Source organism: Heterocephalus glaber, unplaced genomic scaffold (assembly GCF_053883595.1).
Source record: "Heterocephalus glaber isolate CG9 unplaced genomic scaffold, H.glaber_assembly_v1.0 deba00001744, whole genome shotgun sequence".
NCBI lineage: Eukaryota > Metazoa > Chordata > Mammalia > Rodentia > Bathyergidae > Heterocephalus > Heterocephalus glaber.
In genome coordinates this window covers 2,596,213-2,617,789 of record NW_028258450.1, presented here as the reverse complement: position 1 = coordinate 2,617,789, position 21,577 = coordinate 2,596,213, and the positions used below count along the sequence as shown (strand labels likewise).

The window sequence follows — 21,577 nt, the reverse complement described above, 5'->3', positions numbered from 1 at the left end:
CTCCATCTCTGCACTGCCAGCTCCCACCTGTGCATTGCCCTGTATGTTCTGTATGTGTATTTTTAAAATCTTTCCCACCACACAAACATCTCTATTAAGCAGGTAACAGGAAAGGACAATAACAGAAGCTCAACAAGCCAACTGCTCTCTCTTTGGGATATGATTATTTCCCTTATGGATGAAGTATTCAACATAAGAAAAGGAAAAGGAAAACAATAATTTCTTTTGTATATTCCCGAAACACAAGCTGAGTTTATTGGTTCAGATGAACTGTGAACATTTCTGTGCCTACTTCCAGGCATCGTCATCTGATGTCTCCCTGCTACTTGCTTCAGTGTCTGAATCCTCAAACTGCTTTACCAGTGCTTCTCCAAAGGGAGAAGAGGCTCACACTGCAGCTCTGTAAGAAGCCCTTCTTTCCAAAGCCATTGGAACTTCTCAGCTGCTGTGTCTTCACGTGGAACTCCTTGAGCTCATGCTCTGTGAGTGGAAGGCAGTTCTCATCATTTTCAGGATATTTTTGCCATCCCATTGCTTTCAATAACCTGTGCTCTGCTTCCAGAGAATGTGAGAGGACCTCCCCTTCTTCCATAATGGGGAGAGAGAGAGAGACCATTCTGAAGACAGCCTTCCTCCCCATTTTCCTTGGATTCGGGTGTGCTGTGGTCCTCCAAATCCTCCAGCTTGTCACAGTCTCTGTTCTCTGAGAAGTCTCCATTCCGGTCATCCTTCAGAGTCTTCAGGAATTCACTCTTCCTGTCAGTGGTTCCGCGGGTCAACCTGGTCAGAAGAGAGGAGCTGATCTCACCTGGAGGGCTAGAGCTGGAGGGACTCTCTTTGGGAGAGCTTAGAACTGCACCACCGGCCAGTACCACTGGTTTGGTGACACAGATTGGACTGGTAAGAGCAGACTCCTAGCTAGAGGAAAGGGATCCTGATTTGTGTTCCATTCTGTTAGCTTTCCATGCATTGGGCTTGGAAGGAGGTGGTGCAGGCTTAGGATCCAGGTTCTTATACACTTGGAACCATGGTTGATGATTTATTTCATTTGCATGGTGAGATCCTGGTGAGGTGATTGCAGCAGAGAAGGCAGCAGCAGGATCTCCTTTGGAAACTTCTTTGATTACTAGCATCTTGGAAGGTTGCTTGGCACTAGGTGGGTTTTCCCACACTCCAGAAAGGGTTCCAATAGGTCTGCATGGCTGACTGTGTTTGCCAGCTTCTGGATTCAAAGAAGGAAAGTCTTCCTCTTCAAACTGCTATTTTTCTACCTTGTCTTCTTTCTTTTCTTCCCTAACCTCTGTAGGTGGCTTTTCCTGAAAGGCACAGCCTTTCCGGAAGTGGAAGCAGCCATTCCAATGTCGATGGTTCCCTGTGCCACCTCCCCTACACTGGTTCATGCCCTCATGACCCCAAGAAGAGCTGCACCAACCAGATAAATTCCCTGCGATTCCCACATATGTTCCCTTAGAGACACCAGAGTGCACAGAATCATGGCGGAACAGGGAGGGTGGGTGCCAGGAATCTCCTGTCATTTGTAAAGGTTCATTGTTAAAAAAAAGCATCAGAGGAATTGTGTCAACAATGGCTTACTCCAAATCTACCTTCTCCTCAGGGTAGGTGGTCTCTGTGTTTTTCAAAAGTGGTTGTAGGTGACTTAGCGGACTGTGGTGTTGAGAGAGTTAGCCAAGCAGGAACAAAGTCATGCTGCTCCATTTAGGTTCAGTGTCTCTTTCCAGCAAGGTGAGGCATCCAACCTCGTGGCCAGGATCCCAGAGTGTAACCTCTGTGGTCCTGTTTTCCGACTCCTTGAGGTTACCAGCTGGACCTCCCGAGAGATTTTCTTGTTAAAAGGGAGCTTAAGTAGCCTGGCCAGCAGCGCACCTTGTGATGAAGCAGAGAAGGCTGACTCCTTGTGGCTCACTTTCTTAGTCCCTTCAATTGCTATTCTCAACTACCTAGTTCCAGACACATTTCCAAAAGGGGGAAGGGGGAGGGGAAAGGGGAGGGGAAGGGGGAGGAGGAACATAAGAAGTATTTGTTACATTTTAAAAGAGGGATAAGGGGAAAAAGCTATGTCTATGTTCACCTCATTCAACTTCCTTGACTAACAGCGCTATAATGTTGCTTAAATAGCTAACACATGGACATTTGTACGGTGAGGGCAAACTTCATAAATAGGTCATAGTTAGAAAGACAGGTTGTTTGACGTGCAGGTAAGTAATGTCATCAAGGTGACAGATCAAAAATATAATATTAAAACACAATCAAAAATCTTTGGAGCAGTCAACTCCAGTGGTAAACCTGCCACATGACAAAGCCCTCAAAACACAAATCTCATTATTTTTACACAACTGCTAAAAATAGTGTGCAGATACATGTAATTGTCTTAACCTTCAAAATCTAAGGACCTAAGAAATCTTGCTTTAAAAAAAGGATCAGACAGGAACTTGATAAAGTTTTTCCTCTACAGAATAGCAGCTTTCAAGGCAAATTTCTTGGTATACAGCTCTTAAACATATGTTCTATTTCTTTGGTCTTCACTATTTATAAATGCAGCAAAATTAAAACAAGTAGAAAGTAGTAGGGAGTGAGGGGTAGTCAAAGAGAAAGGCAGTTCTAAAATGGAGTTTTCTTCACTTCAGTTTTCAGTATTTCACTTGTTCTGCTCATTTCCAAAAACTGAATTGAGTCACTGGAAGGTGATGTGAAGACTCTTCTACTGCTTTGGTGGAGAAGTAACTTAATGTTTTGGATCCATTTTCATCATTATTCAATTATTTAAAAGGCCACACAAATCTACCAATCAGGCAGCAGCAGGGCTACAGTCAAGGAAGAGATGCGGCATCCGGGGACCCGTTCCCAGCTTCTCGGCCCGGTAGAGGTGACTAGTCCACAACCATAACAAAGCTCTTCCCCCAGGATGGAACTGTTTAGTGAACCAGCTTGCAGCACAGAAAGCCTTCCCCTTCAGTTCACTGATCCCCCCATCCTTCCAGTGTCTGCCCAAGTGTCAGTCACCCTGACACTGTGTCAGGTTTCCTTGTCTGTCAGCCTCCTACATTCGGCACTTTTCCTGCCAGTAGTCAACACCTCTGTGCTTGGTAATTCGATGTACAATGGCAGGATCCCATAGTCTGCAGTTCCCACTGGACCACTTCCATCCTGAAGCCTGGGATGGGGCTGCCGTCACCACTCTGTCCCCAACAGCACCTGGCACAGGACTGGTCCCCAGAAGCCACTCCACAAATGCTTATCAATGAGGGAATGAGAAAATGAGCACATATCTGATGAAAAAGTGTGTGTGTGATGGAATACATGAGTGGGTGAATGCCTGACTGAATAAGCCAGTGAAGGGGAGAAACCCACGTGACTATCCTGGAGCTCTGCAGAAGAAACGTTCTTTATCTTTTCCAGTCATCTTTGACATTCCCCAGAAGAAAGGAACTGGAGGCAGAGGCTTACCTGGCAAGAGCGTCAAAGGGGGAGTAGAAGGCCGCAGCCACATCTCCGGATGCCACCATAGTAGTGCCCCTTGGGAGACCTCACAGCCTCAAGTGTGGTTCACTGAAGGGGGACAAAAAGCAAGTATCACACAGAAGGGGGAATTGAACCACTCTGTCACCAGACAGCTACAGGTTTGAAGCCTGCACCCCAGACCACTGAGGATCATCCGGGCAGGAGGCCATCTTCTCACGCACCCATATAAAGACCTCAGGGAATAAATATTTTCACTATGATTATATAGGTTGAAAAACTGTGAGATAGTTAATTTCAACACCTATAAATTTTCTTTTGCAATTGTCACAATAAATGATGTTATAAAGTTCATTCTGCATTGTAGTATAACATGAATCATTCCCACTCTGGATATTGCCTATTTACATACCACCATGCATTCTGGGAAGCAGTGCTCAGGGACCTGGTCAAGTGTTAAAGAGGCAAGAATTCCTTTTTTCCAAAGTGAAACCTCAGTTTCAAAGAAGAAACTCATGAGTTGATGGGAAGGGAGGGGAATGGAAAAAAAAGAAGCAGCAAGATATATCACGTAAAGGAACAAATTCCCTATGATGAATGTTATAATTATGTATATCTAAAATGTGTCAATTTAAAAAAAAAAGGAAATAATCATGTTAAGCACCAGGCATGGTGGTACATGCCTGTAATCCTAAAACTCAGAAAGCTGAGTCAGGAAGATTGCCCGCAAGTTCAAGTCTGGCACATCGAGACCCTGTCTCAAAAGAAAAGGAAAGAAAAGAAAAGAAAAAAAAAAAAGAAATACCTCTTGGCTAGACTTGGTGATTCAAGCCTGTAATCCCAGCATTTGGGAGGTTGAGGCAGGAGAATCACCTCAAGTTGGAGGCCAGACTGGGCTACCTAGTGAATCCAGGGCCTTTCTGAACTACATAATGAGTCTGAGACAGGAAGGTTAGGGCGTGGCTAAAACCATCTGGGAAAGGACATGAGACAAGATGCAGGAACACATGTTCAGAACAGTTCCTAAAAGCCTGCATGTGGACTTTTCCTGAGAACTGCAGCAGGTTTTCCAGAGGATGGCCTAGGCCTGATGGCAGCCTCAGGAGGGTGTCATACCAAAACCACAGTGCTGTTGTTGGCTCCCTTTGTTTCTTCTTTCTTGCTCTTTTGAATTTGTTGCCTTGCCTGGTGGATTCATTCTGTTGGTTATCATGGAGTTGTAATCCTTGACACCACTTTCTAGAATATCCTTCAGAACACTTTGGAGTGCTGATTTGGTGTTCCTCAATTTCCTAATGTTTTCTTTGTCATGGAAGTATGGGGGACACATCAATCTGGGCTGGAAGCTGTTTTTCTTTAGGGCTTGAAGAATTTACTCCAAGGTCTCCCTGACTTGAGGGTTTTGTTGAGAAGTCTGCTGTGATTTGGATGGGCTTTCCTTTCTAGGTGGCTCAACTTTATATGTGATTTGTTTGTTTGTTTTTTTTGGTACCAGGGATCGAATTTGGGTCCTTGTGCTTATGAGGCAGGCGGCAAAACCACTGAGCTAAATCCCTGGCCCTGTATGTGATTTGTTTCTTTTCTCCAACAGCTTTTAATTTTCTGTTCTTGGGCTGAAGTTCTGGAATCTTAACTATTACATACGTTGGTAAAATTTTTTTTTATTATATCTAATTGGAGTTCTATATGCTTCACTTGTCTGTCTGTCAAACTCTTTTTCCCTGTTTGGGAAGTGTTCTGCCATTACTTCTGGGAACAGGTGTTTTAAGTCATTTGCACTATCTCCTGCTTTTTCATTGACTCTGATCAATCTTATGTTATTGTTCTTTGCATCATCCAGCAGCTGCTGCATTTCTTTCTTTCTTTCTTTCTTTTTTTAGTACCAAGGATTGAACTTGGGACCATACACCTGCAAGGCAGGTAGCGGAACCACCGAGCTAAATCCCTGGCCCACTGCATTGATTTCTCATGAACCCTTGCTATTTGTAAGCTATCTTTATTTTTATGATTGCTAACTGCAATCCTGTCTTCTTTATCTGGTATTCTGTCCTCACATTGGCTCATTCTTCTGTGTGCACTTTCATTGTAACTTTTAGTCTCCTAGATATCTGTTTGAATTTGTTTCATGGATTCCATTTCTTTCCTATTCTGGGCATTCATGGTTTCCATCATGTTCTTGAGCTCTCCTACTTTTTATCTGTATCTGTGTTGAGTCACTAAGCTTGTCTTTCATTATGATCACCATCTCTGTAGTTATCTGAGAAATTATCTCTGCTTTGGTTTTTTCTAGAGCCTTGTTCATCTGCTTTGTTACTACAGCTGTTTCCATTTCAGACAGTCTAGGTCTGTGGCATATAGAATGTTCCACATCACTGGCCCCTTGATTTTTCTTTGGTGAGCAGAAAGTTAAGGTGGGGGTTTATTTCTTGTTTAAATAACTTTTCATTTTCCTTTTTAAAAAATTTTGATTCCTGGGTTGATGCTTATAAATTTCTTATGACAAATAGCTTTGTTACCAGTATTCAGAACCCTTAGGAAATGACCACTTCTCAGAGGTATTTTCCAGCTGTAGCTGGTTTTTGGATTTTGAGTCTGTTGCAATTACCTCTTTTATTTATTAAGGATGAGAAGTTCCTCCTAGGTTTCCCAGCCCCTGGTTCTTTTTTGCTGGCCTATAGAATTTTTTAAGACCCTTAGGCTATCTCAGTCTTGATATAACAGGAAAAACAAATGATTAGCACAATCATGCCACTTTGGTTAAAGTAGTACAATCAGCAATAACAATAGCTTCAAACACAGCCTAGAAAATGACAAACTGTGGTAACTATTAATTTTTCACCTTTGACCATATGAACTAGATTTGGGGTCATATAACAAAATCTAAAACAAACCAGAAAATTGTATACAATAAATGAGCCCTCAATATGGTGATTTTACCCTTAAGGGACAAGTCTTAAATGGGGTTGGGGTGAAAAAATACAGAAATGTAAAAGAAGTGGCAATTAAAAGTAAGGCTGGAGGGGCTGGGGATTTAGCTCGGTGGTTCTGCCACCTGCCTCGCAAGTGGACAGTCCTGAGTTTGATCCCCAGTACCAAAAAAAAAAAAAAAAAGAAAATAGTAGGGCTGGAGGACAAGGTAAGATCATACAAACTTTGGGTACTAGTGAAGAAGACCGGAGTTAAAGACAGACAGAATAAATCAAAATAACAGAACAGAAAAAAAAAAAACTAGAAACTGTTCACATTCATATAAATACAAAACAAATAGGGGCTGGGGATTTAGCTCATTGGTTCCTCTGCCTGCCTTGCAACAGGAAGGTCCTGAGTTTGATCCCGGGTACCAAAAAAACAACCAACCAACCAACCAACAAAACAAATAATGCCAGGGATGCAGCTCAGTAGCACCACTCCTGCTTGGCAAGTGTAAGGTTGAGTTCAATCCCTGGTACAAAAAAAAAAATTAATAAAAGAAAAAAGAACCCCAAACCATTAAAAAACCCAGAAGAAGACCAAAAAGCCAGAAAAGAGGAAAAAGGAAAAAAGAAAAAAAGAAGAAGAAAAGAAAGAGTCCAATTCAAGATGAGCCTCTGCTGTCACTGGTACATAACATGGGGGGACAAGGCTATGTGATTAATTTCAGAAAGCCAGTGGTAGCTTTATGGTGGGGTAGTGGATAATCCCAGCAATCCTGCACTTTTAGTTCTACTAAAGTCCAGGCTGGTTTCTTGCTATGAGGCTCAAACTGGATTTGTTGAGCTTGCCACAGTCCTTGTGCCTCCTGCTCTCTTGTACTCAGCTATCTGCCAGAAGAACTCCATTCCCTGACTTCCTGATCACTTCACCTCAGCACCCTGACCAGGACACTGAGAGCCCCTAGATGGAGCCACCTGCAGCTGTTCTGAGTTCTAAGCTCCATTGGCCCCTCTCCAAAATGGTTACCATCTAATTACCCTCTCTCAGGTGATGTCTGAACCCAAATAACTCACCAGCCACAGTAGTCCACCACATCCACATCCGTTTCACTGGTGCATTTCTCTGTGGAGGCCTCTGGGGTTGCCAGTAGTCACTGTGCATATGCAGCTTTGACTCGGCCTTCCCAAACCTTAAGTCTGGCCTCTGGGAGAAATGGCTGCCTGCCAAAACACTCCTTTTCATTGAAGTCTCTCTGTTTGCTATCCCTGTGGACTTCAATACTAGCTCCACAACTTTTCTGGGTCCCAGGGACACATTTCCCTCTTTCTTCTCCTCTTCTTGCTGCTATAATTCAGTATCATGATACCAAATTTATGAGAGGCTCTTTCTCTGATGCTCACAATTCTGCCATCTTCCTGGAAGTTCCAAAGAGCACAGTACACTGCATTTTTGCCACTGTGTTTGCTCTTGCATGCTGGCTCACCCTAACATTGTAGGGTGTACTTAATTTCCTATTTTTACTTGGTGCAAACTCACTCTGCAGAGACAGTTTCCTTTTTATTTAATTAAACTTTGCTATTGTTAGAGAGAGAGAGAGAGAGAGAGAGAGAGAGAGAGAGAGAGAGAGAGAGAGAGAGAGAGAGTGCCTTGGGCAAGGAATGGCAGGCAACTGATTCCCTGCACTCCCAGAGGTCACTATTTCTTGGAAGGTTATGTGAGAGAAAGACAGTTACCTGGAGATGTCCCTTTCCTGTGACTTAGTCTCCTCTTCATCATCATAAAACAATTCCTGGGGTGTGTGCAGCTCCCAAAGTCTGAATCATCCTAGCTCCTGCTCCAGTTGGCAAAAGAGGGTTATGAGGTTCTGGGAGGTGAAACCTGATGTACCCAGTGGTGAGAGTGAGGTTAGATGCTAGGACTATATGCACACGCACACACACACACACACACACACACACGCAGAAAAGAACTGTGTAGTGAACAAGCTTAAAGCAGGATGGAAGGAGGCTAGAAGTCAGGAGTGACTTCCCATGCACACAGGCCAGGCCTCTCACCAGGAACAATCAAGGAGGCAAATGCTAGCTGTGAGGCTTTCATGTGCTCAAGAGTCTCACAGGCATCCTGGTGAAGGAGGAATTTTGGTGAGAGGTGGGATGCCTCGAGGCTTCAGGATAAGTTAAAGGGGAAAAAACCAAGCCTCACTGGAAAGGGTTTGAGAAATCTGCATTCTCACCATTGGAGAATGTTCCAGTTGTGAACAGAGTTCTCCAGGTTATATGCACTCCAGACACTTGGCTCTCTTCCCCTCAATATGTGTCCTTCTGATTTTCTGTGACCAACTCTTTTGGGATGTGGACATATTGGGGCAAACCCCAGGCTCCATCAACCAAAAGTATTGCAGTTTTCTCTTTTCAAAGCTGTGGTGGAAGATTCATTGCCATTGCAACATCCAGTCCTCTTACTTGCATGGCAGCAAGCATTCTGCAGAGGGAGGTGGTGGTCCTGAGCTCCTTTGAATGATTTAGCAAATGAATGAGCTGGAGACTGGTTGGGTGCACTGGCACACACCTCTCATCCCAGCAATTGGTACTCTGAGTCAGAAGGATCAGGAGTTTCACCTTAGGCTTGCCTACTAGTGAGAATCTTTCTCGAGAAACATGATTTTCCTGAGAATCTCCTGTGAACTGGGGACATGACAGGGATTGAGCCCCCAGGCCTGGCTTGTGCTCCTAGGGCTGAAAAGGAAATGGTGGACACAGATCCATCCCCAGAGACAGCACAAAAGGGACAAGGCTGAGGGCCTCATGGGACTGAGTGGGCCCAGCAGGTGCATCTACCTTTCACTGAGCATCAAGAAGGGCTTCCTGGAGGAGAGCAGAGCTGTACCGGGTTTGAGATGACACAGGCAGAGCATGGTCAGGACTAGAAGGCTGGAGAAAGAACATTGCAAGCTTGAAGACCTGCTGGGGGAGAGAGGGCTTCATGAGTGGAAGAAGATAAAGGTTCATGGTTATGGAGCAAAGTGTGGGAAGACAGGTAAAAAGAGACCAGTTTATGCAGACCTTTAATTTTTCAGATGAAACAGTTTAGACTTTCTCCAGAGGGCGCTAGGGAGCCGTGGCAGATTCTGAGTGCGGGAGGGGCAGGGGATATTTCTGCTTCAGCAGGACTCCTCTACTTATCAGGCTAAGAGTGACTGCAAGGGAGGAGAGTGAGACTAGAGAGAAGGCCTGGAAAAAGTCTAAGGCCACAGGACAGGAAGGAGAGGGATTTGTGAGGCATTTAGGGCCCAGCATGGCAGCAAATCCTTGTGAGCCCAGTACTCTGGGAGGCTGACACAAGTGGATATCAAGTTCCTGCCCATTCTGGGCAATTTAGAGACATAGTGACAACCTGGCTCAAAATTTTTAAAAGGGTTGGAGATGTAACTGTGTCAAGGCCTTGGATTCAATGTCCATGGAACCTCACACGGCCACCACCATTGTATTGGCTGAATATATAATGGGTCATTCCAGACAGCAGTGCAGAGCAGGGGCTGGTGTTGTGAGTGCTCTGGGGCTGCAGCCTCACCCAAGTTAGGGCCCTGGAGGAGAGATTCCATCTTCCCAGCCACAGTTTACCAGTGGGTGGAAGGGGCTCCTGAGTTCGAGGACCCAGTGCACAGGGAGCACTCCCTGCCATGCCCATGGTTATTATTGGAGTTGCCCCATCTAGGCCAGACAAAGCCTTTCCCTTTGGTTCAGTGATAACTCTCATCCTTCCAGGGTCTTTCTGAATGTCTGCAACCCTTTTAGAAGGTCCAGTTTCCTGTTGATTGACCTTATACTATCTGGACATTTCCTTCCATCAGTCACCAACTTTGTGTTTGGTAATTCAATATACAATGTCAGGATCCCTTAGTCTGAATCTCCCACTGGACCATTTCGGCCTTTAGGCCAGGTCTGGGGCTCTCATCACTGCTGTGTCCCCAGGAGCTCCTGGAACAGGGCTGGTCACCAACAGCCGCTCCACAAATGGTTGTGGAATGAGGGGATGAAAAAGTAGGCAAATATCTCATGAAAAAATGCATGGGTGATGAAATATTTGAGTGTGTGAATGAATGTCTGAACAAGCAAGTGAGGGGTGAATCCGACATGAACTTCCTGGAGTTGTATAGAAGAAATGTTCTTTGTCTTTTCCAGTCATCTCTGCTATTCCTGAGAAGAAAGCAACCACAGGCAGAGGACTTGTCTTGCGACGCAGTCTCCTCTGTGTTGTCCCATGAGTATTCCAGAGCTGCATGCAGCTCTTGAAAATCTGAGCCATCCTTCTCTCCTTCAGTGGGCCAAGGAGAGCCATGCCCTTCTGGGAGCAGAAGCCTCACCGGTGAGTGGTGACAGTCAGGTTAGATGCTAGGAGGACAACACACAGACACTCACACAGGCACACAAGCACACACAGAGAACAATTGTGTAGTGAACCAGCTTAGAGCGGGATGGAAGGAGGCTTGAGGTAAGGAGTGACTTCCCATGCACACAGGCCATGCTTCTCAAGGGGGAAGAGTAAGGAAGCAAATGCCAGTTGTGAGGGTTCAGTGTGCTCAAGGGTCTCACAGGGATCCTGGTGAAGCAGGAATTTTGGTGAGAGGTGGGATGCCTCGAGGTTTCAGCAACAGTTAAAGGGGTAAGAAACCAAACCTCCAAAGCAGATGTTTGAGAAGTCTGCACTCTCTCCTTTGCGGAACGTTCCAGTTGTGAACAGAGTTCTCCAGGTGACATGCACTCCAGAAACTTGGCTCTCCTCCCCTCAAGATGTGTCCTTCTGATTTTTTGTGACCACCTCTTTTGGGATACAGATATATTGGGGGGAACCCAGAGCTCCATCAAAAAATGGGGTGCTGTTTTTTATTTTCAAGGCTGCAGTAGAGCCATCCCCGTTGCAAAGCCAGCCCTCTTACTTGCATGGCAGCAAGCACTCTGAGGAGGGAGGGGGTGGTCCCAGGGTCCTTTGAATGATTTAGCAAAGGAATCAGCAGGAGAGTTGTCGGGTGTGCTGGCACACACCTCTCATCCTAGTTCTCGGGATGCCGAGCAGGAGTTTCAACCTTGACTTGCCTACTAGTGAGAATGTTTCTCAAAAACATGTTTTCCCTAAGCCCCTCTTGTGTACTGGGGATGTGGCAGGGACTCAGCCCCAGGCCTGGCCGACTCTCCTATGGCTCATAAGAAAACAATGAATACAGATCCGTCCCCAGTGAGAGACAACACAAAGGTGGCAGGTCTGAGGTCCGAATGGAACAGTGGGGGCACACAAGGTGCATCTAACCTTGACTGAGCGTCAAGCAGGTCTTCCTGGATGAGGTCACAGCTGCCTTGGGTCCTAGGTAAGACCAGCGAAATATGGACAGGACTAGATGGCTGGGGCCAGAACATTGCGAGGCCAAACACCTGCTAGAGGAGATAGGGCTTGACGAGTGGAAGGCGGCCAAGGTCCATGGTTATGGCGCAAAGGTGTGGGGAGAGAGGTTAGCAGGGACCAGTTTCTGCAGGCCATTAATTTCCAGGTGGAACAATTTAGACTTTCTCTTGAGGGTCCTAGGGAGCCATCCAGATTCTGAGCACAGGTGGGTTAGGCAGATATTTCATCTTGGGATGGCTCCTCTAACCATCAGGCTGAATGTGACTGGGACTACAGCAAGGCTAGAGAACAGGCCCAGAACAAGACCAAGGGGCACAGGACAGGAAGGAGAGGGATTCGCGAGGCATTTAGGGCCCAGCATCCAATGACTGCTTTTGAGTCCAGCACTCTGGGAGGCTGAGACAAGTGGATCTCAAGTTCCAGCCCAGTCCAGGCAATCTGGTGACATAGTGACAACCGGCCTCAAAAGTTTAAAAAGGCTGGAGATCTAGCTCGCTGCCCAGGCCTTGGATTCAATCTCCAAAGCGCCCCACACCCTTTGCCGCACCTCCACTGACTGAAAAGCCAGTGAAGGGGAGAAACCCACCTGAATACCCTGCAGTTGTGTAGAAGAAACGTTCTTTGTCTTTTCCAGTCATCTTAGCTCTTGCTGAGAAGAAAGCAACCACAGGCCAAGGCCCACCTGGCAAGAGTGTCAATGGGAATGTGGAAGGCTCAGGAACCTCTCCAGGTGCGGGTGTGGGAGTGCATCTTGGCAGAGCTGACACCCTCCAAGGTGGTCGGCAGGTTCGGGGAAAAAAAGCAAGTATCTATCGCCCGGAAGGTGGAATTGAACCACTCTGTCGCCAGACAGCTACAGGTTTGAAGCCTGCACCCCAGACCACTGAGGATCATCCGGGCAGGAGGCCATCTTCTCACGCACCCATATAAAGGCCCAAAGGACCTAACTTTTTCCAGTATGGTGATACACCTTGTGAAAATGGGAGAGAGTTGATTTTAGTACCTGTAATTTCCTTTTATGTAATCGTCACCACAAATGACATTTCAAAGTTCTCTTTGCCTTGTCCTATGGTATGAATCATGCTCACTCTGGATGGTGGCTATTTACATAGTGCCCGGCATTCTGGGAAGCAGCGCTCAGGGACCTGGTCAGGTGTTAAAGAGGCAGGAATTCCTTTTTCCAAAGTGAAACCTCAGTTTCAGAGAGGAAACTCGTGGGTTGTTGGGAGGGGAGGGGAATGCGGGGAAAAAAAGGAGAAGAAGCAAGATACATCACCTGCCGGCACAAATTCCTTCTCTTGCATGCTATCATTATGTACATCTAAAATGTGTTAATTTCCAAAAAGGAAAAAAGACAAAGAAACCATCGTGTTCAGCAGCGGGCATGGGGCTGCATGTCTGTAATCCGAGCACTCAGAAAGCTGAGCCAGGAGGATCGCCCAAGAGTTCAAGGCCAGCCTGGTCCACATCGTGAGTTCAAGCCCAGATCAACCTACATCGCAAGACCTTGTCTCAAAAGAAAAGAGAAGAGAAGAAAAGAAATGCCTCTTGGCCAGGCACGGTGGCTCAAGCTTGTAAGCCCAGCACTTGGGAGGTTGAGGCAGGAGATTCACCGCAACTTGGAGGCCAGGCTGGGCTCCCTACTGAATCCGGGGCTAGCCTGAGCTACATCATGAGAATGAGACTGGAAGGTGGGGTATGACTAACACTGGCTGGGAAAGGAGGAGGGACAAGAGCCAGGAACACATGCTCAGAAGAGCTCCTAGAGGCCTGCATGTGGACTTCTCCGGGGAACTTGACTAGGTTTCCCAGGGGATGGCCTAGACCTGATGGCAGCCTCAGGAGGGGCTGATAGAAAACCACAGTGCTGTTATTGGCTCCCTTCTTCCCTCCTCTGTTTAATTTCTTGCCTGGCCTGGTGGATTCATTCTATTTGGCATCGGGGACTTGTAATCCTTGATATCGCTTTCTGGAATATCCTTCAGAACACGTTGGAGTGCTGGTTTGGTGTTCCTGAATTTCCTCGTGTGTTCTTTGTCATGGAAATATCTCATTTCTCCATCAATTTTGAAAGCTGGCTTTGGGGATACAGCAATCTGGGTTGGAGGTTGTTTATCTTCCTTTCAGGCTTGAAATACTTCACTCCAAGCTCCCCTTGACTTGAGGGTTTTATGTTTAGAGTTCTGCTGTGATTCTGATAGGCTTCCCTTTACAGGCGATTTGTTTCTTTTCTCCAACAGCTTTTAACTTTTTCTTCGCCTGCTGAATTTCCGGAATCTTGACTGCTATCCCTTGCTGAAGGTGATTTTGCGCACGGCTAATTGGAGTTTTGTATGCTCTCACTGATGTCAAACTCTTTTTGCCTGTTTGGGAAGTGTTCTGCCATGACTTCTGTGAACAGGTGTTTTATGTCATCTGCACTGTCTCCTGCTTTCTCATCGACTCTGACCAATCCTATGGTACTGTTCTTTGTATCAACTAGCAGCTGCTGGATGGATTTCTCACGGTGCCTTGATATTTTTCAGAAATCTCTCTTTTCATGGTCACTGACGGCGATCCTGTCTTGTCTATCTGACATTCTGTCCTCTATCTGACATACTGTTGGCCCACGCTTCTGTGTTTACTTTCAATCTAATTTCTAATCACCTGGATATCTGTTTGAATGTGTTTCATGGATTCCATTTCTTTCCCATGCTGGGCATTCACGGTTTTCATCATGTTCCTGCGATCCTCTATTTTTTTTCTCTGTATCTGTGTTACAGTCAATAAGCTTGTATTTCCCTATGGTCACCAACTCTGTAGCTCACTGTCAAATGATTTCTCCTTTGCTTTTTTTCCAAAGCCTCCTTCACCTGCTTTGTTACTTCTGCTCTTCCCTTTTCTGGGTGTCCAGGTATGTGGCTCGCAGAATGTTCCACCTGTTTTCCCCCTGGGTTTGCCTTTGGTGAGCTGAAATTTGTGTGGAGGTGGGGTTACGTCTTCTTCAAGTGTCTTCTCATTTTCCACTTTTTATAATTTTGCATTCTGAGTTGTGTCTTGTAAATTGCTTTTGGCAATCAGCTTTGTTGCCAGTATTGTGATCCCTAAGGAAATGGCTCGTTCTCAGAGGTTTCTTGCAGGTGTAGGCTGGCTTTTGGGTTTTGAGCCTTTTGTGAGGTCCTACATCTACAATTCACTAGGGATGAGAAGTTTCTACCGAGTTGGCCCAGCCCCTGGTTCTTTGGCACTGGCCTACAGAATCGTTTGAAGACTCTTCGGCAATGTAGTTTCGGTATACCAGGAAAAAAAACAATGATTAGCACAACCATGTTACATTGGCTAAAGCAGTCCAATCAGCAAGAACAACGGCTTCAAACACAGCGTAGAGAATGACAAAACGGTCACTATAACTTTACCACCTTGGACCATGTGAACTAGCTTTGTGGTCATATAACAAAAGCCAAAACATATGAGAAAATTGTATGCAATATATAAGCCCTCAACGTGGCAGCTTTACCCTTAGGGAACAGGCCTTAACACGGGTTAGGGGTTAAAACACAGAGCAACAGAAAAAGAAGAGGAGATTAAGAAAAAGAAGAGAAACATTAGAAAAAGAAGAGTAAGGCTGGAGGACAAAGGAAAACCAGCCAAACTTTGGTGAAGAAGACAGGAGGGAAAGAGCACAGGAAGGGCTCTGCAGTCATCAGTAGTCACCGAGCTTCTGCAGCTTCGAGGCACCATTCCCATGCTGTGATCCAGGCTCTGGGAGAAAGCGCTGCCTGGGGAGTTCCTCCTTTTCGGGGAAGGGTCTCTCTTTGCAATGCCCATAGACTTCGATTCTGGCTTCAGATCTTTCCATTGTCCTGAAGATCCACTTCCCTCCTTCTTCTCCTCTCACTAATCTAGTCCGGTGTCATGATACCAAATCTCATAGAGGCTCTTTTTCTGGTGCTCTCCACCCCACCATGTGCCTGGAAGTCCCAAAAGGGACAGTCCACATTGAGGTTTGGCCACTGTGTTTACACCTGCATGCTGGCCAGCCCTCACATTGTAGGGTGTACATTTTGCCTACTTTTACTTAGCCCAAACTCAGTCTGTAGAGCCTCTTTCTTATTTATCTTTAATGAAATTTTACTATTGTTAAACATAAAACCAGGCCTGGGCCAGGGGCAGGTGGCAACGAAATCCCTGCAGCCCCAGAGCTCACTACTCCTGGAAGGCTATGTGAGAGAAGGAGAGCTCCCCATGGGTGCCCCTGTCTTGCAACACAGTCTCCTCTGTGTTGTCCCATGAGTATTCCAGAGCTGCATGCAGCTCTTGAAAATCTGAGCCATCCTTCTCTCCTTCAGTGGGCCAAGGAGAGCCATGCCCTTCTGGGAGCAGAAGCCTCACCGGTGAGTGGTGACAGTCAGGTTAGATGCTAGGAGGACAACACACAGACACTCACACAGGCACACAAGCACACACAGAGAACAATTGTGTAGTGAACCAGCTTAGAGCGGGATGGAAGGAGGCTTGAGGTAAGGAGTGACTTCCCATGCACACAGGCCATGCTTCTCAAGGGGGAAGAGTAAGGAAGCAAATGCCAGTTGTGAGGGTTCAGTGTGCTCAAGGGTCTCACAGGGATCCTGGTGAAGCAGGAATTTTGGTGAGAGGTGGGATGCCTCGAGGTTTCAGCAACAGTTAAAGGGGTAAGAAACCAAACCTCCAAAGCAGATGTTTGAGAAGTCTGCACTCTCTCCTTTGCGGAACGTTCCAGTTGTGAACAGAGTTCTCCAGGTGACATGCACTCCAGAAACTTGGCTCTCCTCCCCTCAAGATGTGTCCTTCTGATTTTTTGTGACCACCTCTTTTGGGATACAGATATATTGGGGGGAACCCAGAGCTCCATCAAAAAATGGGGTGCTGTTTTTTATTTTCAAGGCTGCAGTAGAGCCATCCCCGTTGCAAAGCCAGCCCTCTTACTTGCATGGCAGCAAGCACTCTGAGGAGGGAGGGGGTGGTCCCAGGGTCCTTTGAATGATTTAGCAAAGGAATCAGCAGGAGAGTTGTCGGGTGTGCTGGCACACACCTCTCATCCTAGTTCTCGGGATGCCGAGCAGGAGTTTCAACCTTGACTTGCCTACTAGTGAGAATGTTTCTCAAAAACATGTTTTCCCTAAGCCCCTCTTGTGTACTGGGGATGTGGCAGGGACTCAGCCCCAGGCCTGGCCGACTCTCCTATGGCTCATAAGAAAACAATGAATACAGATCCGTCCCCAGTGAGAGACAACACAAAGGTGGCAGGTCTGAGGTCCGAATGGAACAGTGGGGGCACACAAGGTGCATCTAACCTTGACTGAGCGTCAAGCAGGTCTTCCTGGATGAGGTCACAGCTGCCTTGGGTCCTAGGTAAGACCAGCGAAATATGGACAGGACTAGATGGCTGGGGCCAGAACATTGCGAGGCCAAACACCTGCTAGAGGAGATAGGGCTTGACGAGTGGAAGGCGGCCAAGGTCCATGGTTATGGCGCAAAGGTGTGGGGAGAGAGGTTAGCAGGGACCAGTTTCTGCAGGCCATTAATTTCCAGGTGGAACAATTTAGACTTTCTCTTGAGGGTCCTAGGGAGCCATCCAGATTCTGAGCACAGGTGGGTTAGGCAGATATTTCATCTTGGGATGGCTCCTCTAACCATCAGGCTGAATGTGACTGGGACTACAGCAAGGCTAGAGAACAGGCCCAGAACAAGACCAAGGGGCACAGGACAGGAAGGAGAGGGATTCGCGAGGCATTTAGGGCCCAGCATCCAATGACTGCTTTTGAGTCCAGCACTCTGGGAGGCTGAGACAAGTGGATCTCAAGTTCCAGCCCAGTCCAGGCAATCTGGTGACATAGTGACAACCGGCCTCAAAAGTTTAAAAAGGCTGGAGATCTAGCTCGCTGCCCAGGCCTTGGATTCAATCTCCAAAGCGCCCCACACCCTTTGCCGCACCTCCACTGACTGAAAAGCCAGTGAAGGGGAGAAACCCACCTGAATACCCTGCAGTTGTGTAGAAGAAACGTTCTTTGTCTTTTCCAGTCATCTTAGCTCTTGCTGAGAAGAAAGCAACCACAGGCCAAGGCCCACCTGGCAAGAGTGTCAATGGGAATGTGGAAGGCTCAGGAACCTCTCCAGGTGCGGGTGTGGGAGTGCATCTTGGCAGAGCTGACACCCTCCAAGGTGGTCGGCAGGTTCGGGGAAAAAAAGCAAGTATCTATCGCCCGGAAGGTGGAATTGAACCACTCTGTCGCCAGACAGCTACAGGTTTGAAGCCTGCACCCCAGACCACTGAGGATCATCCGGGCAGGAGGCCATCTTCTCACGCACCCATATAAAGGCCCAAAGGACCTAACTTTTTCCAGTATGGTGATACACCTTGTGAAAATGGGAGAGAGTTGATTTTAGTACCTGTAATTTCCTTTTATGTAATCGTCACCACAAATGACATTTCAAAGTTCTCTTTGCCTTGTCCTATGGTATGAATCATGCTCACTCTGGATGGTGGCTATTTACATAGTGCCCGGCATTCTGGGAAGCAGCGCTCAGGGACCTGGTCAGGTGTTAAAGAGGCAGGAATTCCTTTTTCCAAAGTGAAACCTCAGTTTCAGAGAGGAAACTCGTGGGTTGTTGGGAGGGGAGGGGAATGCGGGGAAAAAAAGGAGAAGAAGCAAGATACATCACCTGCCGGCACAAATTCCTTCTCTTGCATGCTATCATTATGTACATCTAAAATGTGTTAATTTCCAAAAAGGAAAAAAGACAAAGAAACCATCGTGTTCAGCAGCGGGCATGGGGCTGCATGTCTGTAATCCGAGCACTCAGAAAGCTGAGCCAGGAGGATCGCCCAAGAGTTCAAGGCCAGCCTGGTCCACATCGTGAGTTCAAGCCCAGATCAACCTACATCGCAAGACCTTGTCTCAAAAGAAAAGAGAAGAGAAGAAAAGAAATGCCTCTTGGCCAGGCACGGTGGCTCAAGCTTGTAAGCCCAGCACTTGGGAGGTTGAGGCAGGAGATTCACCGCAACTTGGAGGCCAGGCTGGGCTCCCTACTGAATCCGGGGCTAGCCTGAGCTACATCATGAGAATGAGACTGGAAGGTGGGGTATGACTAACACTGGCTGGGAAAGGAGGAGGGACAAGAGCCAGGAACACATGCTCAGAAGAGCTCCTAGAGGCCTGCATGTGGACTTCTCCGGGGAACTTGACTAGGTTTCCCAGGGGATGGCCTAGACCTGATGGCAGCCTCAGGAGGGGCTGATAGAAAACCACAGTGCTGTTATTGGCTCCCTTCTTCCCTCCTCTGTTTAATTTCTTGCCTGGCCTGGTGGATTCATTCTATTTGGCATCGGGGACTTGTAATCCTTGATATCGCTTTCTGGAATATCCTTCAGAACACGTTGGAGTGCTGGTTTGGTGTTCCTGAATTTCCTCGTGTGTTCTTTGTCATGGAAATATCTCATTTCTCCATCAATTTTGAAAGCTGGCTTTGGGGATACAGCAATCTGGGTTGGAGGTTGTTTATCTTCCTTTCAGGCTTGAAATACTTCACTCCAAGCTCCCCTTGACTTGAGGGTTTTATGTTTAGAGTTCTGCTGTGATTCTGATAGGCTTCCCTTTACAGGCGATTTGTTTCTTTTCTCCAACAGCTTTTAACTTTTTCTTCGCCTGCTGAATTTCCGGAATCTTGACTGCTATCCCTTGCTGAAGGTGATTTTGCGCACGGCTAATTGGAGTTTTGTATGCTCTCACTGATGTCAAACTCTTTTTGCCTGTTTGGGAAGTGTTCTGCCATGACTTCTGTGAACAGGTGTTTTATGTCATCTGCACTGTCTCCTGCTTTCTCATCGACTCTGACCAATCCTATGGTACTGTTCTTTGTATCAACTAGCAGCTGCTGGATGGATTTCTCACGGTGCCTTGATATTTTTCAGAAATCTCTCTTTTCATGGTCACTGACGGCGATCCTGTCTTGTCTATCTGACATTCTGTCCTCTATCTGACATACTGTTGGCCCACGCTTCTGTGTTTACTTTCAATCTAATTTCTAATCACCTGGATATCTGTTTGAATGTGTTTCATGGATTCCATTTCTTTCCCATGCTGGGCATTCACGGTTTTCATCATGTTCCTGCGATCCTCTATTTTTTTTCTCTGTATCTGTGTTACAGTCAATAAGCTTGTATTTCCCTATGGTCACCAACTCTGTAGCTCACTGTCAAATGATTTCTCCTTTGCTTTTTTTCCAAAGCCTCCTTCACCTGCTTTGTTACTTCTGCTCTTCCCTTTTCTGGGTGTCCAGGTATGTGGCTCGCAGAATGTTCCACCTGTTTTCCCCCTGGGTTTGCCTTTGGTGAGCTGAAATTTGTGTGGAGGTGGGGTTACGTCTTCTTCAAGTGTCTTCTCATTTTCCACTTTTTATAATTTTGCATTCTGAGTTGTGTCTTGTAAATTGCTTTTGGCAATCAGCTTTGTTGCCAGTATTGTGATCCCTAAGGAAATGGCTCGTTCTCAGAGGTTTCTTGCAGGTGTAGGCTGGCTTTTGGGTTTTGAGCCTTTTGTGAGGTCCTACATCTACAATTCACTAGGGATGAGAAGTTTCTACCGAGTTGGCCCAGCCCCTGGTTCTTTGGCACTGGCCTACAGAATCGTTTGAAGACTCTTCGGCAATGTAGTTTCGGTATACCAGGAAAAAAAACAATGATTAGCACAACCATGTTACATTGGCTAAAGCAGTCCAATCAGCAAGAACAACGGCTTCAAACACAGCGTAGAGAATGACAAAACGGTCACTATAACTTTACCACCTTGGACCATGTGAACTAGCTTTGTGGTCATATAACAAAAGCCAAAACATATGAGAAAATTGTATGCAATATATAAGCCCTCAACGTGGCAGCTTTACCCTTAGGGAACAGGCCTTAACACGGGCTAGGGGTTAAAACACAGAGCAACAGAAAAAGAAGAGGAGATTAAGAAAAAGAAGAGAAACATTAGAAAAAGAAGAGTAAGGCTGGAGGACAAAGGAAAACCAGCCAAACTTTGGTGAAGAAGACAGGAGGGAAAGAGCACAGGAAGGGCTCTGCAGTCATCAGTAGTCACCGAGCTTCTGCAGCTTCGAGGCACCATTCCCATGCTGTGATCCAGGCTCTGGGAGAAAGCGCTGCCCGGGGAGTTCCTCCTTTTCGGGGAAGGGTCTCTCTTTGCAATGCCCATAGACTTCGATTCTGGCTTCAGATCTTTCCATTGTCCTGAAGATCCACTTCCCTCCTTCTTCTCCTCTCACTAATCTAGTCCGGTGTCATGATACCAAATCTCATAGAGGCTCTTTTTCTGGTGCTCTCCACCCCACCATGTGCCTGGAAGTCCCAAAAGGGACAGTCCACATTGAGGTTTGGCCACTGTGTTTACACCTGCATGCTGGCCAGCCCTCACATTGTAGGGTGTACATTTTGCCTACTTTTACTTAGCCCAAACTCAGTCTGTAGAGCCTCTTTCTTATTTATCTTTAATGAAATTTTACTATTGTTAAACATAAAACCAGGCCTGGGCCAGGGGCAGGTGGCAACGAAATCCCTGCAGCCCCAGAGCTCACTACTCCTGGAAGGCTATGTGAGAGAAGGAGAGCTCCCCATGGGTGCCCCTGTCTTGCAACACAGTCTCCTCTGTGTTGTCCCATGAGTATTCCAGAGCTGCATGCAGCTCTTGAAAATCTGAGCCATCCTTCTCTCCTTCAGTGGGCCAAGGAGAGCCATGCCCTTCTGGGAGCAGAAGCCTCACCGGTGAGTGGTGAC

The 21,577-nt window shown here is 46.6% G+C and overlaps 3 non-coding genes and 1 pseudogene across 3 annotated transcripts; all 4 read right to left on the bottom strand.

Annotated features, from left to right (window-relative positions):
• Positions 1-288: 288 nt before the first annotated feature.
• On the bottom strand, positions 289-1,873 carry LOC101709605 (vasculin-like protein 1 pseudogene; annotated as a pseudogene).
• Positions 1,874-3,592: 1,719 nt separating this feature from the next.
• Positions 3,593-3,679, bottom strand: Trnastop-uca (transfer RNA opal suppressor (anticodon UCA)). Its single transcript has one exon. It is a non-coding gene; the product is annotated as a tRNA-Sec (tRNA).
• Positions 3,680-12,600: 8,921 nt separating this feature from the next.
• On the bottom strand, positions 12,601-12,687 carry Trnastop-uca (transfer RNA opal suppressor (anticodon UCA)). The gene has a single exon. It is a non-coding gene; the product is annotated as a tRNA-Sec (tRNA).
• Positions 12,688-18,005: 5,318 nt separating this feature from the next.
• On the bottom strand, positions 18,006-18,092 carry Trnastop-uca (transfer RNA opal suppressor (anticodon UCA)). The gene has a single exon. It is a non-coding gene; the product is annotated as a tRNA-Sec (tRNA).
• Between the last annotated feature and the right edge of the window lie 3,485 nt (positions 18,093-21,577).